Genomic DNA, 6,741 nt, shown 5'->3' on the forward strand with positions numbered 1-6,741 from the left:
GTGTTATGTGATGGGTGCTACAGCAAAAGTGGAGCTAATGGCTCTAAGCAAGGTGTCTCACAGTAGGAAATAACACGCTAACAAGTTGCATAACATCACATATCTACTGACAGCATCTCCTCCAGTGCTACGGACACAGCAATGATATCTACCAGACCTAGTTGAACACCAGTGTTCAATGGGTTGGCTAAGCACTGGCAGCACTGGTGCCCCTTGTTACACACTAGGGGACCTGATTAAAAAACACTGCACCCAGGAGGGGAGGGGGATGGCGCCTACACAGCCGCTGTAAGCGTGTGACTACTACAAGTGACAGAAGTGGTGAATTTCTGAACTTAATCTAACTTATCTGAAGTTATCTGAATAACACTGCTCAAGCGGCACCTCTACAGTGACATTGAAAAGGAAGCAGTGAATCCCGGTTCACTAACACAATATCAACCGTAGATGAACAATGCTATCTCAGGGGACTCACAGCTGCCGCAACAGCATTAGAGAAAAGCGGCAAAAACATGTCACCAGCAGAGCAGTCCACAGTCACAGAGCAGGTCTCAGCCTCAGACGTCTGATGCATATAGCACACTTTTCTGGAAACACTTCAGGAGTTTTGAAGTCGCGATCCGATTGGTTGAATTCTACAGGATGTCCTGGAGACGTGTGTGGAAGAAGAAAGCCGTTGTTTTAACAACCGTGACAATGAGCGCTCACCAGGGTCAACAAAACGCTGGATTTTCAGAAGTATGTGAAGTCCGTTGCAGTAAACTCGCACAACGTTCTTGAATAATTTATTAGATGCACGCCGGTCTGTTATTGTAGGGACATCAACATTATATTGGCATGTCCCTAAACATGACGCGGAACGAAACAAACTGTGATTGGTTGTGTTACATGTCAGTCAAACGTCCTCTTGGGCCATCCTTGGCCAAGAAAAGCTGCGATAGAGTCCAGATCTTCTGCCGTCAGTCTGAAGCTCTGGCTATGTGAGACTAGCTAGGGGGTGGCAGTGGAATGGGGCGGTGCAGGGGTTCTTACTGGTTTAAACATGCCTGAACCAGCCAGACAGTCCCTGCATCTTAATGTCCATACTATTCATCCTAAATAGTATGTGAGAATAAGTGTGTCCCAAAGCATAGTTTGTTGAAAAGAGTATGTCAAAAGTATGGAGTATGGTCTACAATTCCCGGTAGATTTTCAAAGTATGGATCCGTGCTCACTGTAACGGCTAATGTTGCCCACAACCCATTGCAGCTTTGGTGGAGGAACTACAAACACAGTGTTAAAAAACTACAAAACATGGCAGATATGAGCGACCAATCGAAATGACTAACCAGTTTGAGTGACTAATCGAAGTCTAACCTGATAAAAAAATATTTATTTTATGTTATCCGTGTTATATTTCATCTGCAAAAACAATGTGAACTTTTATAAAGATCCGTTTAGCCATTAACTTTTAAATGCATCATTATGCATGAGGAGAGTCTCCGCATGAAAGACCCGCAACTGCAGATCAACGTGCTTCTGGAATGAAATGTGGAGGATTTTTATCTTTGACAAGATGATTGACAGGGCAGTTTTTGTGAAAGGATGCGTGTAACTAAGCAACAGACCGCAACCGTTAAAGACACAGTTATATGATGTGATAGTATGTCCCAAGCTTGTTTACTCTTCTGCTACACACTCAAAAGTATGTACTTTTTCATAACAAAAAGAGTACATACTTTTAGGACTTAAACTGAGACGCAGCATTAGTCTTACTACACTGATTAGCTGGTTCAGGTGTGTTTAATTGGGGTTGGAGCTAAACTCTGCAGGACAGTGGCCCTCCAGGACTGAGTTTGGAGACCCCTGTTCTAAGGCAATACTTAAGAAGAAAACAGATAACTGTAGATTACACGCAGTTTATATGGGATACACAACGTAAAACTATAGCTCTCTTGCACCGAGAGTATACAAGAAGCTAGTGAAGAACCGTCCAGATTTTTGAATCTGACAAAAGTGTTTGGGGAAGCCCATCCTGCTGCTGAGAAAATGTCCTCCATAGACATCCCATGCCCATGAGGAACCAATCCCCTAATAGAGTAGGCTCGAACACCTTCAGGACACTCCACATTCTGCGAACTATAAGCCAGAGCTATTGTATCCACAATCCAATCAGGGTTGGGGTGAAAATTACAGTATATTGAAACGGTAACAAATTTGCATGAACCTGTTCAAAACTGCTGCAGTAAATGGGTTCTATTTGAAGTGTTTACAAAATAGGTGAGGTTATATATATATATATATATATATTGGCACAGACATCAGTTGTCAGCCATTAGGCATAACTCTAACTCTGTAGTTCCCTGACTAAAGTGGAGAATCAGTTTTAGGGCTCTTACAGAGTCAACGCGAGCAAGTGACGCTAGCGACGCGAGCGACGTGCTCCCTTTCATAGTCTACACGTCGGACACAAGCAACGCGGGCGATACGTGAAATGCAATACACCACTCACGCAACAGGGGGTAGCAGAGTCACTGGTGACTTTGCAGGTGACATTCTGGGTGATATTCAGATCAAAATGGCAACTGAAGAGGAGTGCATCCTATTGCTAATTTTACGTCGTCGGTGGCGGCAACAAAATAGGCAGCGCAGAGATAGGCAGTGGTATGTTCGCCCTCTAAACACAACAAGAGGATGGGGAGTTTGTGACTCTGGTGCTTTCCATGTGAAGGCTGGACGAGGAGAAACATTTTCAGTATTTTAGGATGTCGGCGCCAAAATTTGACGAATTACCTTCGCGAGTCATCCGCTTTCTCCCGGACACTCACCAAAATCACCGTAACCCCATCTCAGTTTCTCAAAGGCTTGCAGTGACTTTGAGGTACCTCTCAACCGGCATCGGCCTGCAGCCACTCGCGGCCAGCTATAAAATGGGCACCAGCACTGTTGCGGGCATTGTAGAAGAGATGTGTTGTGCTATCTGGGATGCCCTTCAGCAGGAGTTCATGGCCTTTCCTTCACGAAGTCAGTGGCAGGACATTGCGGAGGACTTTTGGAGACAGTGGCAGTTTCCCCTATGTCTCGGGGCGATTGACAGGAAGCACGTTCGCATCAGAGCACCACCACGATCGGGCAGTGACTTCTACAACTACAAAGGTTTTTTTTCAATTATCCTTATGGCAGCTGCTGATGCGAACTATCGGTTTATCTACATCGATGTTGGCGCATACGGTCAATACTACACTCATCAACACCACTGATATTGTTATACATTGGACAATAATCTCTCTCTCTCTCTCTTTCTCTCTCTCTCTGACTTCACACACATACGACGTTGATTATTCTTGCCTACTGAAAAATTTGACTCGGTAATCCTATGCTTCACGAACTCGCTCAACCAGCTTAGAGCTGTCAGTATTTTGGGGTAGCTGAAACTGAGCTGCCCCGCACCACTTCTGCATGCCACCTTCCACTTCTTGTGCGCCCGTGTGAATTTTTCATGGGCACTTTTCCAGTCCGCTTTCACTTTATCTGCACTTTTTCCCATTGCGGTTGCAATCTCCCTCCAGGCATTTTCCAACGCTATTTTATTTGCATGTAACTGAGACGAACTATTATACAAATGCGGACGTATTCGCACAAGCTTGCATAGTTTTTCCTCTTCGCCCGCCATTGTATTCAAACCTTCTTCTTCTGTAAATATGAAATAATGTACAATACTTGCAGTATCGCCCCCACCAACCATGCATAGTATTGCATGCAACGGTGCGTCGCGTATCAAAAACTGGGATGCCACATTTTTCTACGTGGCTGAAGCATAGCGATGCGTAGCCTTGCAGGCGCCTATGCGTATCGATGCGTTGACTCTGTAAGAGCCCTTACTCACTGACAGAAGTCAACCATTTTGGATTCAATGTGGATTATTTTATTATTTTTTTCAACTACAAGCTTTAATTTTTTTTCTTTAATACATGAATTCACATAAAAAAAAAAAGTTTATCTAATATTCAAACATTTTACCTTTGGGATAGCAAAGCAGTCGATAGCATTCTTCTCCAATCCTGACCTTTATTACTGTTTGACCTTGAGTGAGATGTAGCCGCGCTCTTTCTAGAACAAACATACACACCTCCTGTCCGCTGGGAGCTGTGAGGACTGAGCCACTGCAACACACACAGCAGGACAACACACTATCAAAAGCCAAAAAATTCTCAAGCTCTTTTTCACACAAACACACACAGACAGGAACTATAAATACAAACAGTTGGTAAGTGATAGCTGGAGTGGTTCTTGGCATGTTAATCAGGCTTTCTTTTGCCGAGGGCTATTTAGAGGATTCACCAACACTCCACGCTGAGTTCCCTCACTGCTCCATTCAAGGACAAAAGCATCTCAAACTGATATTTAACTTTGCTCTTGGCCAATATCCATACTTATTATAGCAAACATACACGCATGGCTGTCACTGAATAAAATATTAATGTAAAATGAGACCAGAGTTATTAAAAATGTTTCCTCCGTTCAAATGTGCCCTTCGAATGTTTTCTTTTATAAATTGGTATTTGATGCAAATAAATGGCATTGGTAAAAATGACATTTGTGATAAAAAAGGGATATACTATATTGAACACAACTTGCACTCAGTGAAGCTCATAATGCAGCTTGTAGGTGACATTTATGCTGAATGAAACAGACTTATGATGATTCATACAAGATTATTTTTTTTTAAACAAATATTTTTGCAAAAATGTCATGCTATGTTAGCTACATGTAACCTGATTAGCATAATTTGTTATAAGTTCTGTGCAGTGTATATATAGGTGTTGTAACATCCTCTTACTCTAACACACAACACATCAGATCCTGACATCACACCAGAGTAACGCATCCCATCATCCTCTGGCTCAAAGATTCACATCAAGGACACCATCTTTACTACACTGTAACTAATACTCAATCTCATGCTCTGTCTCTCCATAAAACACTCACAGCAAATACACTTATATAATGTTTAAAAAGCATTGATTGAATTCCTTATTTATCAAGCACCAAAAATGCTGCTATAACATTGAGAGAGTCAACACTACCTTACATAAAATCTACATCATGTATAATAAATGTACTAAGCCTTAACGATCATGCACTCAGCAAAAGTTCAAAAATGGTCTTCTTTGCTGCTTTGCAACACTCTATCACTGGTGTACAGTTCACATTCAATTTTGCAATCAAATTGGTCAGTCTATAACTTACACACTTGCAAAAAACGTCTTTGGCTTTGCATTATGTTTCGTATTGCTGATTTTTCTGTCACCATGAACACAGCATTTTAATCAAGTTAAAGTCAAAATCACTGTTAACTTGCTCATTTGTGTCTATAGTAATAAGATGTGATAGCCGTCATTGTCACACATTTTTCCAGAGCTGTTATCAGGTTTGTGAAACCCATGAAACATGGTCATAGACGGTTTATTTGAAGTTCTCTAACTCCCCCTACAGGACACACTGACTCAATTCAGTGAAGAGTTACTGCATTCTTGTGTTACAGAAGATTCAAGGTGAAGGTTTTGATGCTTTTTGAAAAACATTGATATACGTTAAGATATTTATTTACATATTTATATTGCATAAAAATAGAAAATGTAAATTTTATGATACAGTAAAGTCAGGGTAGAGATACATTTTAAAGTATTGATTAGATCATTTACTTTAAAATATGAACATGTTGGTTACAAACCAAAAGCAATAATATCAGAACCAGATATGATGCCACAGATCAGTCACTATTACTGGAATACAGTTAATGTACAGTTTTACAGGTTAAAAACGGAACAGATTAGAATACAATGATAAAGTTTAAATGTTTAAGGGAGTTTTTGTGTGGATTCATACACAGTATGTTATTTCTGAGTAGACATTCAAGCCCATGTCTCCCACATCGGCACATAATAAGTGTATCCATGTAAATGTATAGTTAGAATAATAAGTAAAATAAGCATGTTAAAAAAAGGTTCTGGTTATGGCAATTGCAGATATGTAAACCGCTGGTGTTACCGTAGCCTCACTTCTGTGGCCCGTGGCACTGTGGCTGCGGCCCAATAAAGCTGCTGGCTTCCCCTGGGCCACCAGTTCAAGCCTCTGGTTGCTGGTTGCTTTCACACTATTTATTTAGTGTGACACATCTCCAATTAAAGTGTGCAGAGAACTGCATTTCCCCCTCACTCCTCTCACAACCCTCTGTCATAAAGAGAGAAAGACAGAAACACAAAGAAGAGAGCTCTGCCTTCCAGCAATGATTGCAGTCATTCCCTCTGAGTCTTGCCCTGAGAGGTGCTGTGAATTATAATTGTCTGAATATTGAGTGAGATGAACGGAAGCTGTGTTGTTGATCTTTATGACAGCACAGTTCGTGCACAGAGATTTTATTTTTGGTTGCTGTCTTATTTTTGCTGTTTCTTACCCTCTAATCACAATGCAGACATTAAATATCCTCTAACTTAGACACTGTTGGTCCAAATCTGATTATAAATGTATCTCATTGAAATCTGATCTAAATGATTGACTGTCCACACCATTGTGTATCTCAGCTGTTCAGATTCAATTTGTGTGTCCTGTGGCACTCTTTTGTTTCCTGGAATATCTGCACTGGTTTCTACGGTAATGACATTGCATTGTAAATCCTACACCAAAAAAACAACATGAAAAACAACAGCAACATGGAGGGGTTGGCAATACAGATGTTGTCTTCCAACATGACCATGTGTA

This window comes from Scardinius erythrophthalmus, assembly GCF_964197995.2.
Source record: "Scardinius erythrophthalmus genome assembly, chromosome: 9".
In the NCBI taxonomy this organism is placed as follows: Eukaryota; Metazoa; Chordata; class Actinopteri; order Cypriniformes; family Leuciscidae; genus Scardinius; species Scardinius erythrophthalmus.